At 32.5% G+C, this 16948-nt stretch overlaps 1 pseudogene; it reads left to right on the top strand.

Annotated features, from left to right (window-relative positions):
• Positions 1-12387: 12387 nt before the first annotated feature.
• Positions 12388-15524, top strand: LOC125839870 (uncharacterized; annotated as a pseudogene).
• Positions 15525-16948: the final 1424 nt, after the last annotated feature.

Genomic DNA, 16948 nt, shown 5'->3' with positions numbered 1-16948 from the left:
ACTGGATTATAAATTTGGGTGAATTGTTGGTTCTAGGCTAAACACATAGTAATGTGGGTGTTGTTAATTTCAAAATCTTATGGTGGTAATTTGTTTGGATAGATTGTATTGATTTGGTGCCCAGTGAAAGGGGAAGACTCAAGTCCCGGAGTGATTGTTCGACTATTTGAGGCAAGTGAATTTCTAAACCCTTGTTAAGTATATGGAATTCGTGTATTTCCTTGTAACATGTGTTTGGAGGTAATGAGACTTGGTGATGGGTTGACTTGTCCACATTGGTTAATTCTAATAATGGAAAAAGGGTTAATTAAAGGCAATGTGATTAATTGTTTGTGTGTGATGTGTTGAGAATTGTTTGTGACGGGCATTGGTACAAGTACCAGTGTTATAAAGGGAAAGTTTATTACTATAGTATGCGGATTGTAATTCGAGAATGCCAAAGCATATGGGCATTAGCTGATATATTATTGACTTGATTTATTATGTGTGATTGTGTTCTTTATTGAACCCGTACACTGGTGATAGCTGAGGTGATTACATATCATATTGATATTTGATTGAGATGCATCATCCCTTTTATTAAAAGCATATTGTGCACATGCATTGACGTGAGATTGAGTATAAGTTGGGGACGTGGAAATAGTCCGTGTTGAGGATGGTGAGATGTTAAAATTATAATTTGGGCACGTGGAGATCGTCCGTGAGAAATTTGTTTGATTTATGATATTGCGTTGAGATAGACCGCACAAACACGTGGAAATCGTCTGTGTCGATATATGGACCTCGCGAGTCCCTATCGATGTATTTCCGAGGAATATCATGTATATACGGTTGAGAGAGTACTTGGTATTCTGAGGCATATCATTTCATGGTGTCATATTGCATTGCATCCCATGACATCCTTCATTCTTGATGATTATGTGTTTTATTGATGGTTGGAAAGTACTTGATGTTTGATTACCTCTAATTGATGAACTTGATCTTGTGTGTTGTTGATATTTGTGAGTGCCTTTTTGTGAAATTTGTGATTGATGAATATTGAGTTTGTTGTTGAGGATATGTGATTTGCTACAGTGATTGTTGTTGAGCTGGGTGTTATGTAAATTGTGAACTGTTAGGTTGGACTGATTTTATGCAGGTTGTGGAGGTTCAGTTGGGATGTAAGGAGTACCCGTATTCTATTCCCTTAGCTTGTGTTTAGAGGTGTACTTGCTGAGTATCGTGTGATTTGGTACTCACCCCTTGCTTCTACAATTTTTTGTAGGTTACGAGCCTGGATTTTGTGATACTTTCCAGTCTCTTATTTTTCGAGGCTTCTTGGAGATTTGTGAGGTAGTTGTTTATCATCTCAGTGGACCTTCTTACTCTTATTTATGATATTGTTCTATTTTAGAGACAACATCATTTGAGACTTACGTTTTCTTTCAAATCTATTGTAATACTTTAGACGCTTGTACACGTGACAACCAGATTTTTGGGGTATTTTTAAATTAATTATGAAATTTCCGTATTTTATTGTAATGGGTGAGTGTTAGGCTGACTTGTTATGGTGGGATAAGACGAGCGTCATCACGTCTATTTTTGGGTCGTGACAATCAAAGGCTCTTCTCACATATATTTTTCTTTATTAGTATTATTTGTTGTTTTATAAAAAAAATGTTTGCTATTAAATGATATGTTAAAATATTAAGTATACACAATTATAGTCACAATATATATTTTTCCTCTCAAATTAATATTCTTTTGAAACTGATTAAGAATAATTAAAATTGAGTAATTTTATTGTATTTATTATATGAATAAATTTAAATTACCTATTGTAATTTTGTTTTTTCTGTTTTTCACCATTTTGTTTGTTGTGCTTTGCTGCATTTACTTGTGTTTTTGATAAAAGAGGCTGACATGCCTCACTTTTAAATTAAGAAAAAATAAATTACCTATTTAAATAATTATTTAAATTCAATTTTATATAATTTTTTAAATATAATGTATAATAGTTCAATTAATAACAGTCAAAATTCAAAATACTTTAGAATCGGTAGATATTGATATAATAAAAAAAATACTAAAACTCATATGGTTCATAAGTGTCGATCCTATTTCACAACAACCCAAGATAGTTACACATTAATGTTGTTGTTTTGATATTTGTTAATTATTATGCTTTAAAAAATTAAAGTACATATTTAAATATTATGTTTTAAAAAATTAAATTACGTATTTAAAACTACATATTTAAAAATTAAACTAATATTTAAAATATCAAACTACATATTTAATTATTATGTTTTAAAAAAATTAAATTACGTAGTTCTATAATGTTGATTTTTATCAATTCTAAAGTATTTTGAGTTTTGATTATCATTATTGAAATATTTTTCAAATTATATTTAAAAACATATTTTTATTTATATTATTAACATGAATTTTAATATCTCCTTCGATAGAAAATTCTTTATTAAATAAAAATATTTTTTTCAAAATGTATATCCTAATGGGAAAATCCTTTCTGGCATAAAATTTTTGGTCAGAATTATAAAAGGACATGTTCACACTATAAACTAGTTTATTTTTGGACATTTTTGCCCTTTAACTTAAATATCGAATATATTTAAGTTAATGAAAATTCTATATTAAATGAAAATAATTTTAAAAAAATGTATATCCTAATTATGTTATACTTTATTTACATATATTAATATTAAATATATTCTAATTTAATATAGTATCCTACATAAAATACATCTATTTTAAAGTATTATAATTGATAAGTAGGTATTGAGTGATCTTTTATTTATTTGTTTTGAAACATCTTCTTAATTAATATTATTGGAGTAAACTGTATTTTGTATTCATGGTTAAAATTTGTAAAATAATTTCATCAATGTCTATATATCTAAATTCTTGTTTGGAATGATTATGATATAAAAATCTAATGTTATTCATGGCATAGTTATAAATGTCGTATCATCAATTATTTTTTAGAACTATCTAATTTCCAAAATAATATTATTATTTTCTCTTGAAAACATCCATTATATATATAGACTAATCTATTTAGTTGATTATATTTAAAGAAAAATTCAACTATTTTTTTGAATCTACGCTTAATTACTATATTTTACTAAATTTGTATTACAAAATAATTAAGTATAATCTTAAGTAGATAAGATAATCATTTGTAGTTATTATTAATGAGAAATTTAATTGTCTTCTTTAATAAAGAGATTTATTTTAAGCGAAAAAATAAATTTTCAAAGTATGCATTGATACCTTATGAACATTTTTTTAAGGTACAATTCTTTTTTTTTTATTAACTGAACAATATTTATTTTAAAAATAAATCAAATGAACTATACACATACACAAAAAAATTCAAACAATTTTTTTTATTAACTGAACAAAATATTCAGATAATGATAAGCAAATAAATCCACACATATGATGTTTAAGGCTGAAATTAATCATTGAAATTAAAAGATTTAAAAAAAAAAAAAAATCAAATGTGAGAAGTATTAAATATATTACTGAATTTTGTGAGGAGTATCACATTAAAGGAAGTTTCTAAAATTACCATGTATGTAATTAACTTATTTATAGTGTTGTGTCATATTTTCACTATAAAATATCAAAAGAATTTATAACACGAATAATTACTTTCTTATTTTTTAATACATAAAATTCATCTTACTATTAAATTTATCACACGAAACTTATCTTTTTATATTTATCACATAAAAGTACAAACTTTATTAAAAAAGATTTTTTAATATCTGAAAAGAATAGTCTTTAAAGTTTATCATAAAAAATGTTTTATTTATTTTTTAAAAGATGATTATGAAATATAATATTCAAATGGGTATCTTTTTTTTGAAATAGAATATTCAAATGAATATATTAGTGAAGAAAAAAGATAATCAAATCATATTATTTTTTAATATTGATGATAGTGTATTAAATATACTATAATGAAATTAAAATAAAGAAAACAAATGTAATATTATCCCCAACAAATTTTGTGTTATGACATTAGATATTAACGAATATTTTTTTGTGTGTGCTTGATTGTAGAATTGGATGATTTGTATATAATAAAAATAAATAAATAAATATTATTTTACAAGTTCAAAATTAGAAAATCATTGATAAACTGTATCCAAAAATATCTTATGAAATTAGAATTTGTATAACTTAATTTTACATGTAATGGAAAAGAAAAGAGAAAGGATGACAAAAATGATGAAGTTAGAAAGAATGAATTAGGAAGAATTAAAAAAAAGTGAAGTTAGATTGTAATGGATCCCACATTATAAAGTCCATTAAATAATTTCCTTCACACAATTAATAATAATTCTAACTCACTAAACATAATAATTATTGTTCACACGTATTTTTAGAAGCTTAGAAAATAGTAGTAATAAAGACTTGATTTTACTTTAAAAGAGAAAAAGATTAAATAAGTCTTTTTATAATTCTGACCAAATTATGGCCACATAATTCTGGCCATTTAACACTTTCCAAACAGCCACTTAATCATCTTATTGGACCGTATGTCAAGTTGATGTCATTATAATTAGTCAAGTTACTCGCACGCTTGGCAGGCTTAGTTGATTGACTCAAAAAACGGAGATGTCACAAAACCCAAGAAAATTTACGCAACAACTTTTACTTACTTTTAGTCAAACAAAGAAAGACAAAAATAAGTAGCATAAACTCGAAAATTTTTATTATGGTAGAGGCCCAATCAACCAAAGTTGTGTGAGACTCCACCCATTTTTTGACATGTGGATCGTGGGGCCCAAGCTATCAGTTAAGGCTGAAAAATGAAACCAAAAGGAGAGATAATGTAAAGTTTGAGTGGGAATTGCAAGACAATTGTGGGGTCCACGTCAACTTCAATTAAATAAATTAAAATATTATATTGAAAGTGGAAAAGTGCACGGTAAAAAAGTAAGGAAGGGAATAAAAAGTCATATTATTAGCTGATCAATATTCTTATTTTCTATTTTATAAAAATAAAAGATATGGTTTAGATACAATTTCAATTGACCACTATTTTATTTGATTATAATAAATTTTGCACGATTTTTAAGGAATAATAATAATTTATATATATGTCATACTCTATTACTAAGCTAGTGGTTGACTATAGATTTTCAAATACTTTTGTCAAGTTATTATTGCGTGAAGTTTCATCATGTGTTTTATCATAGATTTTGAGATAAATATTCAACTTTTTAAAGAAATATGATTTATATTTCCAGATTCTAAAAACTATTAAAAATATCCGTAATTTTGTATAATCATTTTATGAAAACGCATGACAACAAATATAATTAATATGAATTTAAAAGGAAAAAAAAAAACAAAAGAAAAATATCATTAATTTTTATATGAAAGAGTATTATTAATACTTGTAATTGAAAGTCACATCGGATAACAAGCCTAAATGAAAATTGTATAAAATATATATATATATATATATAAGTTTTATACAAAGAACTACGACTGAAACTCAATCCAAATTATAAACGATGGGTGTTATTATTTATTAAAAACACCCATGTTGAACTCTATTTAACATTTATTTAACGTGTTGAATTGAATACATATTAAAAAATATTATTCTTATATTGAAATTTGTTTACACTATATTTTTTTTAAACTTGCGTTACTTTTAAAAATAGTTCTATATTACAAGATAAGATAAGAATTGTGTACATTTTATTGTCTTCAAACTAATTTATTATTAACGTCAAATACCAAATTATAAAATAAAAGTTTAAAGAAAATAAAAATATTGATCTGCTAATAATATAACTTTTTATTTCCTTCCTTACTTTTTTTACTGTACACTTTTTCACTTTCAATATAATATTTTAATTTATTTAATCGAAGTTGATGTGGATCCCACAATTGTCTCGCAATTCCCACTCAAACTTTATATTTTCTCTCCTTTTGGTTTCATTTTTCAGCCTTAACTGATAACTTGGGCCCCAAGATCCACATGTCAAAAAATGGGTGGAGCCTCACATAGCTTTCGCCGGCGCTATCTTGTCGGAGAAGGAGACAGTTACTGGCCGGAGGCGGTGTTAAACAATATGAAAGTCGTTGCTTTAGTCAGTGGTGGCAAGGATAGTTGCTACGCCATGATGAAATGCATTCAATATGGTCACGAGGTTCTCAATTTTTGTCTATTTGCGTAGGTGTTTGATGATTTTGTCTTGTTATTGTGCTCTTATTCTGGTAATTTTCAGATTGTTGCGTTGGCTGATTTGATTCCTGCTGATGATGCAACCGATGAGCTTGATAGCTACATGTATCAAACAGTGGGCTTTTTTCTTCTTTTTTTTCCCCTTTAAATGCTGAAAGAACATATGGTGACACTTTTGTAAGCAGGAGCGGAGCTAGCCTTTGGTTATAAGTTTGGCCAAAGCCAGTAACTTTGGTCCAAACCCATATATTAAAATTTTCATTTGAAAATGTACAAATTATCACTCCCACTTTCAATTTGCTTGTCTTAATTTCCTCCATTTCAAAGTATGACTCTTCCCTTTTATTGGGCAACTCTTAAATTCTAACTTTGTCGGTGGCATGTTTTAAGACCACAAGGTCAAAGAGTGTTTTGGTACATTCTACCTATCTTTTGTTTAAAACCACAAGATTCTAAAGTTTATTTACTTTCTTAAACTTCGTGCGAAGTTAAAATCAGCAGACAAATTAAAACAGAGAGAGTAATTTAGAACCTTGTGACTTTAGAATCCCAAACACATAAACTTCAAATTTTGTCTCTGGCTCTGTCTCTGCTTCTAAGTCCCAACATATGAATTTCCTATATGCATAACATTCAGAGGATCTGTCATAGTTGGATTATTTTATTGAAGATGTGTTGAATTAGAGAAGTTAATTTTATATGTATGTGAAAATGGCACTAATGCTTTAGGGAACATCCTTCTTGCAAAACTCAATCTGACTGAAACTTATCAAAATGAAAAAAAATATGATCTTTTGGTTAGTTATAAGCTGCTTTTTCTATCTTCTATGATAATGGTGGTGTCTAGGCTGTCTTGCGCACCTTGAGGTTGTAAGCTGCTATTAGAAAGTTTCTATTATGTATCTGCTATGAAATGTCTTGATGTATTTTTCTGCTAAAACAGTTGTGACTTGTGAGAAAATCAATATTATGATTGTTGGGCTTGTAAGGTGAAGACATCCACAGAGAGAAAATGTTGTAGAAGTTCCAATATTAAGATGGATGTGCGGTCATACATGCTTGATAAGAAATAAATGATCACATCCAATAGAGGGTAAAAGTTGTATATATGGAGGATAAAATGAGAGAATGTCCCCTTAAATGGGTTGTTGATTGGCAGCAATAGATGAGATTGAATCAGTCAGAAGGTTCACTCCTCACCCTGGTGGATTGGGGAGTTGAGACTTCCTTGCTCTTTTTCTTTGAGAAAGTTAACATTTTATAGACAACAATGCACCATTGGTGTATTTCAGTAGTAATTACATCAGGAGTATACAGTAAGCAAAACCAAAAGATCTATCATCTATACCCCTCCTAAACTATCTAAAAAGTGAGTAGTAGCCTCCACCTCTCTAGGAAGGACATGGTTACACCAAAAATAAAAGGTTATAAGGCAGTCTAGAAAGGGATGCTCTTGTTTTTTAAGCATCTCTGGTTCCTTGTTTTCCAAATTGTCCACTAGATGCAAGCAAGGACAATCTTCCATCTTTCCTTGTGACCTGATGTATTCATTTCTCTATTCCAACATGCTAGAAAATCTGAGGTGTGTCTTGGCATGGACCAACTGATTCCCCTCAAATTCAAAAAGACATGCCACAATTTTTCCGTCGCTCTGCAATGGAGGAAGAGATGTTTTGTTGTCTGTGTTTTTATTTCACAAAAAAAAGCACCTGGAGCATAACTGGCTTTCCTTTTTCATTTGATTGTCCGAAGTTAGTACTGCTTACCTAGCTACCAACCAGGTGAAATAAGCCACCTTGTGAGGTACATTAATTTTTCATATCATCTTCCAAGGCCAGGGTAGAAACATTTCAGCTGGCTTGTCAAGATGTCTATAAGCTGATTTTATTGTGAACTTCCCATTGTTGGCCCTCAACCATTGTAAACTATCCTCATTTGTGTCAAGGTTTTTTGCCTGCTCCAAAGATTTGTAGAAATCAGCTTATTTGTCTATTTCCCAATCATTCAACCTTCTCCTAAAAGATAGGTTCCACCCTTGGTCGTCTCTGACTTCTGCTACTGTTGCTTCCTTCTGTTGGTTCAAATTATAAATCTCAGGATGCAATTGTTGTTTCAGGGAGTGTTGTCCAAGCCACACATCATTCGAGAAGAATGTCTTCCTTCCATTTCCTACAACAATTTTTGAATTTCCCCATATTTTAGACGACAAATTCCTTATCGTTCTCCATAAACCAACCCCATAAAGGCTTCTATCTTCCTTAGTAATCCATAAGTCGTCCATTGCAAATCTGGAGATTATAACATCTTTCCACAGTCCTTGTTCTACAGAAGCAAACTTCAAGTGGAGACTTTGTTTTGAACTTTGAGATTCTTTATCCCTTCTTTTTTGTTGTTTAACACCACATCCCATTCCACCAAGTGATATTTCTTTTCCCCCTCTCCATTTCCTTGCCATAAAAAGTTTCTCCTAATGGATTCTAACTTCTTTTAAACTCTCCCTGGCATAGGGAATAAAGACATCATGTAGGTTGGCATAGCATCAAGCACGCTATTAATTAGTGTCAATCTTTCACCCAAGGATAGGTATTGGCTTCTCCAATTTACCAGCTTTTTTCACACTTCTCCACCACTGCATTCCATATGTTCTTTGATTTACTGTTTGCTCCTAGAGGTATCCCTAGGTAAGTGGTAGGCATTTCTCCCACTTTACCTCCTAAGATGCCAGCTAGTCTGTTGATTTTTGGGACTTCATTCACGGGGTGGACAAAACTTTTGCTCTAGTTTATATGTAGTCCAGAGACAGCTTCAAATAGTATGAATATGATCCTTAGATGCTTTAGTTGTTCTTCCTCTGCACCACAGAACACTAGGGTGTCATCAGCATACTACAAATGGGAGATAGATAAGCCCCTGGTGTCACTATCATTAATCCAAGACCCTCTGATCATGCTATTTGATTGTGGTGTTTTCAACATGTCACTTAGTCCTCCCATAGCTAGGATAAAAAGGAAGGGGGAGAGAGGATCCCCTTGCCTTAATCCTCTTTCAGAGGGAAGAAACCAGAGGGGGTACCATTTATTAAAACTGAGAATTTGACTATTCTCACACAATACTTCAACCAATTTGTCCACCTATTTTCAAAACCCATCCTCTCCTGTGTTTACCACATAAAGTCCCAATTGAGGTGATCATTGGCCTTTTCTATGTCCAACTTACATAGAATTCCAGGAACTTTAGTTTTCCTCACATCTATACATTCATTGGCTATAAGTATGGCATCCATGATCTGCCTACCCTTGATGAATGCCAATTGATGTGTATCCACAAGCTTTGACATCACTTTCTTGAGATTTCCTTGCTCTTAGGCCTAATGTAAGGCTAATAAGATCAGGAAGAAGGGGATTTGGTTCTTCCTTTTATTTAGACAGGCTCTAATCGTGATTTTGACTCTATTATGATACCTCCCTCTGTTGCAATAGAAATCAAGAATGGAGGTGACTTCGCTACACTTGTTTATAGTTGGAAATTCCAACTCGAAGGCCCTAGTGCTACTGACTTTGTCCATGTCCTATATAAACCTCTAGATGCATTGGGTTATTGATGCGATCATTTGATGATTGAAGATTCTAAAAGGAAATTGTTTCAGAATACAAATACAAATATCTCAGAATCAGTGTGGACCTAACTAAAAGCAAAATGCAGGTGAAGTAAATTATCTCTATAGACGATAATAATAGTTGAGTTGGTCAGTGTAACACTAACAGCATGTCTAGCGTTTTTCAGGATTCCTTTTATCCTGGTTAGACTTGTATGTTTCTGCTGCAATAGTATGAGACTGACATAGAGAATCCAACATTTGTGTAAAAGACAAATTAGTTATATTGGAATGATAGAACCTGAATGCCGAGAATTTATATAGCCACACCAGAACTAATTTCAGGTTGAGTAATAGTTTATTGATCCACTTTCTAGCATCTTGATGTCTCCTATCTACTAGTGGAAATTTCCTTTCAATTTACAAGAATTCTGATCATAAGCTTTGTTAATAAGAAAGATAAGTGATATTCTCCTCCTCTCCCTAATACCAAGTTTTCATTTAAAATGTTCGGTAACTGTATCTGCAAGTTGGGCACCAGATGGTTGTTAGTTATGCTAAATGCATGGGACTCCCATTATTCCGGAGGCGAATTCATGGATCCACAAGGCAAGCCTTTTTGCAGTCAATTGCTTAAGTTTGTAAAATTTATTACTGGGTTCTTATTAAAGAACCGGAGAGGTGACATTTATTTCTTGTTGAAGGATAGAGATGTGAAGTTGTCTTAATTTTATTTATATATATATATATATATATATATATATATATATATAACAGATAGAATGGGCAAATGATGTTTTCGTAATACTTCTACCTGAATAATCTCTGTAAAATGTTATATTAATGTAATTGTTAACTTGCATATGCCAAAGATAAAAAAAAAGCAGCTTCATACCTACAGCACAATTTTTTATTTATAATGTTCTATTTATAACTTTTCTAGTTGGATTTCGCAGGCATCATGACCTAAGCTACAGTATGACTCCGGGTGATGAAGTTGAAGATATGTTTATATTGTTGAATGAAGTAAAAAGACAGATACCCTCTGTTACAGCAGTATCTTCTGGTGCAATTGCATCTGACTACCAGAGTTTACGAGTTGAAAGTTTATGTTCAAGGTTAGGGCTCGTTTCATTGGCGTACCTATGGAAGCAAGATCAATCATTTCTTCTGCAGGAAATGGTATATTTGTGTTAGAAATAGAGAAAATATTAATTGTTATTATAACTTTATTCTGAAGTTCTCTTCTTTTCTTTTGTCCCTCCACTCCCATGGCAGACAAGGAATGGAATTATTGCAATAGCAGTGAAGGTAGGAATCTGTGAGGTCTTTTAATTTGTGATTTCACATGTAAATATTATGCATGTAGGATTCGTGATATGAAATCAATTGATGACTTGAGAACCCCTCAAAACACTTCGGAAAAGAGACAGCATACCTGGAGCCCCGATCTCCACAAGCTAAAAGAGTATGATATGGTTAGCAAAAATTTTGGCTTTGTTTTACTTCACTTTTTCGCATTTTTATTTCTCTTTTTGGCAGGTTATATCAGAGGCGTATCCAGGATTTTGAGATGATTGGTGCACTATTACGAAAAGATGGATTAAGAAATAAATTTGATCAGTTTAACATTTAGGTTCTTATCACTGAAAATCATTCAAATTTTAAAATTATAGGTAAAAAAATATTTTTTATCTATCCAAACCACTTAGAGAGGTGTTACCCAATTTTAGAAAGAAAATAAAACAAGATAAATAAAATGTTCAAATTTCTAGCCTCAGAGGTGCACCCAATCATTATCACACAACATTATATGATACTTCAAGTGTGGGTTCACACATCTATGTTTACATATATTTTTAAAAATATAACACTACTATATATGAATTCAGGAGGGAGGGGAGCATGGGTTCACGTGAACCCGGTGACCCCCTCCTGGATACGCCTCTGGCTATATGGAATAAATGTATGTGGTGAAGGTGGAGAATATGAAACATTAACGCTTGATTGCCCTCAATTTAAGGCAAGTATTCCATCTCTCTCCCCTTTCGGATGGACTGCATAGAGAATATTTGGTTGTACTCTGTGGTCTCAAAAAGTATGATAGTTTAACTACTACTTCTGTGATGAAGTATCACCAAGCACCTTTGGAGAATATTTATCCATCTGATCCATGATTTTTGTTTATGTTGCATTTTCAAAAAATGCATTTTCGTGGTGTGATAGTACATCCTTGTGCATTTATTTTTGCAATTTTTGTTGGGATTAATTATTTTCTAAATTTTGGTGGGAAAAATTAGAGTGTAGTCCTCTAAATGGATTTAGTAAAGCTCATTGTAACCTTCAAAAGTTAAATGAAGAAAAAAGATGTGAGACAGGGAACGAAATTTGGTGCTTTAAAATTACGTACCTCTTCTTTCTTTATCATGTCTAATTTTTCAACTCTCCCAGATTTTCTGATTGAAAGCTAAAATTGACATTCAAAGTCAACTGAAGCAATAATGATGTGACGTTGAGTATGAACTTAGTGCTTAAAAGTTACATCCCTCTTTTTCCATCACTTGTCTAATTTTTTCAACTCTCCCAGAATGCTCGAATTGTGCTGGATGAATTTCAAATCGTCTTGCATTCTCCAGATTCCATAGCCCCTGTTGGCATCCTCCACCCCCTGGCATTCCATCTGGAAAATAAGGTAGAGTCAATATCTTCAAATGGCATTGACGAAGCCAGCAATTTGGATACAGTATTTGAAGTGGAAGGAGATGTCCAACAAGAAGGTGAAGCTGCTAGTGAATTTGTTGCTAAAAGCTCTGAGCGGTGAGGTGTTACTAAACAGGAGCTCAAAGTTTCTACAACAATGAAGGATAATGTCTTTTCTATTTCTTGCTGGCTCCAAGACTCCAGTAAAAATTCATCAGGTAAAACATTGGAGTTACTGTAGAAGGTTAATGTTATAAGTGGAATCATATTGGATATTCTGCTATATGTTAAATTTTCTCTATGATCTAGTTCCTTTTTCGTGTCTCTTTTGGATCGCTTTTGTTTTCAATGCTTTTAGCCTTGTTATTGCCAGATCTGCAGGAGGATCTGGAGGTTGTTCTAATGAGAATTGAAGCTCTGCTCGTGGAAAATGGTTCCTCTTGGGAAAATGTACTGTATATCCATCTTTATATTGCTGATATGGATGAGTTTGTTGTGGCAAATGAGACCTATGTCAGATTTATTACTCAAGAAAAGTGCTGTTATGGTGTACCATCACGGTCCACCATTGAGCTCCCACTATTGCTAGTTGGTTTAGGGAGGGCATATATTGAAGTTTTAGTGGCAAATGATCCTACTAAAAAGGTCCTGCATGTACAAAGTATTTCTTGCTGGGCTCCTAGCTGTATTGGTCCATACAGTCAGGTACTGATCTCTTAAATAGTTAACCATTCATATTGTTCTGGGACCAGCTCGATTATCATTGTCAATCTGTCTTGCTTTGGACTTGAATATGAAGCATATAATTAACTAGATATTTATAGCTTCTGTTACTATCAGGGAGAATAATCATCTTGAAAATTTGCTTCTGATTTATTTACCACACCATTATGTTGCAGGCAACTTTGCACAATGAGATACTACACATGGCAGGACAGCTGGGCTTGACCCAGCAACTATGTTGCTCTGTGAAGGAGGTCCTGTTGCGGAACTTGAACAGGCACTGGAAAACAGTGAAGCAGTTGCTAGAAGCTTTAACTGTTCAATATCTACATCAGCCATGGTTTTTGTGATATATTGTTCAGAATCTATAGAAAAATCAGAAAGAATTATTGTCCAAAAGAAAACAGAAACACTTCTTAAGCAAATGAAGTCGAACCATGCTGATGGCACAAAGAAGTCCAAAATCCTAGATCCAATTTTCCTATATGTTTTTGTTCCTGATCTGCCGAAAAGGTAATTTGTGTCGGCAGTGCTCCATTGGCCACAGTATAAATGACACTCTAATATTTGTGCCTCCAAGAACTGTTATGTGAATAGTTAGCTGTAGTGTAATTGGATATCTGCTATCATCATTTTAATTCTCTTTGTATTTGTGTTTCTTGTTATGCCATATGTTGTCTATCTCCAGTAAGTATGACATGAGAATAAAATGAACCTATTATTTATCGGCCTTTCTCGTAAATAATTAATTGAGTGCACTTTCTCTATGTAGAGCTCTGGTTGAGGTAAAACCCAAGTTTTACACGGGAGAGTATTTGTCGGGTCCAACTGACTTAGCCAAGCAATCACAATCCACAGAACAAGATTATTGGGGGCATGACATTAGCCTTCAGAAATGTGTTGCTTACAGAAAAATATGCACAGTAATTCTTTCAGTTACTGAAGAGCTTGTAGCAAAAAATTGTTCCCTCGCTAGTGTTGCATGTCCTGCCAATGTTATGTCCAAAGGTCTTGTTGAAAAGGAACAAGTTATATTGATCGCAAGATTTTGCATTTCTCGTCTCGATAAAATCCTTTCGGAGAATAATTTCTCTTGGGACGACATAATGGTTAGTTTCTTTTTCCTGGCCAACTGTTTTATTTCACAAATTTTCCTGGAGTGATATCGTACTTCTACTTATAAATCTGTGCAAGGTCTCCTTGATTAAATAGCTAAATATATTACTTTCACTTTTCTTTCAAGAAAAATGACCAGGAAAAATACTTGTCGGGGGCCTTATTAAATAAATACTTCTCAGGGAGAAAAAGAGACTAAGAAGGAGTCTTTTCTTGACCTTATTATGCAATATGGGTACAATTGTTTGTAGTTGATGAACTACATAGGTGAAATTGGAGTGGCTGCGGTGGAGGTTGAAGAGTAATATCCGGGAAGAACTTCAATAACTAGTCGCTCTTTGCATTAGACATGTTATTGAAAATATGGGGAAGTTCTCTGTCGATGCCTACACGGATTTTTTTCGAAAAGAGATTATGCCTTGAGCACATTATAGCTATTACTATGAGTAATTAGCTGTCTAAGCTGAAGGTGCTGAAAGGATGAGAAAGTGGTAGAAAAAAGTAAACAGTGGAAAAATAGCTCTCTTTTCCTTCCAATCCATTGAAATAAAATTGTTTGAAAGGCTTGGTTACTTCTCAGTAGGGGTGCTAGAATGGGTAATTTATATGGGTATCCACTCATATTTGTATCCTTTACAATATGGGTCTATTCGAGTACTTTATCCATTTTTGTTTAACTCGTTTTTGATAGACTCATTATTCGACTCAACTCGCTCGTTTGTCACTCCTACTTCTCAGTAATGGTAGGGAGGAATGGACAAAGATTGAGCCACTAAAGCTGGGGATTTCTCTTTTATAGTCCGCACTTCAAAAGACCTTCTCTTGCTTTGCTATTCTTTTTCCCAGATGAAGTATTCTAGTCCTCTTAACACTGTCTCCTTTTTTTGCAGAATTTCCGGCTGTACTTTGCGAGCAACCTTAATATCTCTCATGGAACATTGTCTGCAATCTTCTCTGATGTGTTAATGAACTTGTTCAGATGAGTCGGAGAAATAAAGTAGACGCTGAGCCTATTTTAAATATAGTTCCTGTCTTGGGTGCCGGGAGGTCTTTATTGACCTTGGATGATATATTCACATGTGAACTCATTGCTAGCAAATGTTAGTTCTCATTTAAACTGGGGAACGATATATTATATGTTCAATCCAGAAAAAGAGAGCTTTGAACTTGACCAAATTCTTATTATGTTTTTGCCATACCCAATTGTTGCAATTTACACTTAGCTTCAAATGAATATATGAGTGTTTCGACTCGAATTCAAGAGATGGTGACTCTTGACTGTTCCTTGATGGGAAGATTCCAGACTTGGAAGAAATGTTTCTAATTGCTTTCTGTTCTAGTGCTCAAGTTTGTAAGTCATTTGGTTTGAAGGAAAATTTTTACACCAAGCGTTTTCTGATGGAGTTGAATGGTAAAACCTTAGCCCGCAGTCAGTGATTTATGAAAATGTGTATTAATTAACTATAGTTTAATGATAGGAGCGTTTGTGAAGACATGTATCATGTATTTAATGGATTAGTATAAACACTTGGTGCAAGTAAGCTTTTTACTGAGTTAGTAGAAGCTAGCTGGTGTAGTGGCTTTTTGAACTGGTTTTAGTACTTTAAAGTACGGGTGTTCACGGTTTGGTTAAAAATTGATCCAAACAATTAAATACAAATACATCACGGTTTGGCCAGGGTGGCCTCCGATACAATATTGAACAATAGAGATTATTTCTTGTGTACATAGTTTAATGTATTTATATTCAAAACAATGAACAAAGTAATATAGTTGTACAAAGTACTACAATCTTAAGTCTATCCAACTTCAATTTAGACGCTTTGTAGGATTTTAGAACTAGGTAGATGACTAAACAGTGAGTTTTTGAACAAAAAGTGTAACGGAAATGATTTAAAATTTCAAACTTCTCTTCAAATTTCTGACTTCAACATATATATATATATTATTATTTTATTTTATTTTCAATTTATACCACTAGATAGAGCGTCTAGTAGTTCTTTATAAAATTAAAATCCTCAATAGAAATAAGTACAAATAAGTACAAGCAAGGTGGGCTAGGCCTTACCTTGTCAATCCTAATGAGGCAGCGAACCTCTACTAATTAACAAACATGAAAAAAATAAGAGCTAGACAGAACTAGGTATTCTATGATCATCACAGAGTTTGTAATACATTCTATGATGATATTACAAATGAGAATACTTGAAAAATAAACAAATATAAAATCCAAGAAGAAAGTTGAGTTATCAACCTCAAACTTACTTTTACAATGCGTGAATTAAAAATGATAGATAGCCCATCTACAGTGATTTGAAGTATTTTCATCTTGTCTTCTTCTTCAAATTTGTCCAACAAAACTTGATAGTTCATCACTTCTTCTTGGATGTATTGGATCTTGTTGAATCTATTGACACTGTCATATGGTTCTGCTTTGCCAGTCGTATCGGTAGGTGCCTTGGAACAAACTCTCCTGTCACTTTACCATCCCAACTGTGTTGCCTTCCATGTGTCTTCTTTTTGTTTTTGTTGCTTCCACTTCTTTGATGCCGAGGTGAGATATCCCCATCCCTAGCGACTTTATCAATGCATGTGTCCAA

The sequence above is a fragment of the Solanum verrucosum genome, unplaced genomic scaffold, assembly GCF_900185275.1.
Source record: "Solanum verrucosum unplaced genomic scaffold, falcon-dt-bn FXZP01000177.1, whole genome shotgun sequence".
Lineage (NCBI taxonomy): Eukaryota > Viridiplantae > Streptophyta > Magnoliopsida > Solanales > Solanaceae > Solanum > Solanum verrucosum.
Note: the sequence above shows the minus strand (reverse complement) of the source record. Positions and strands in the feature narration are given on the sequence as shown.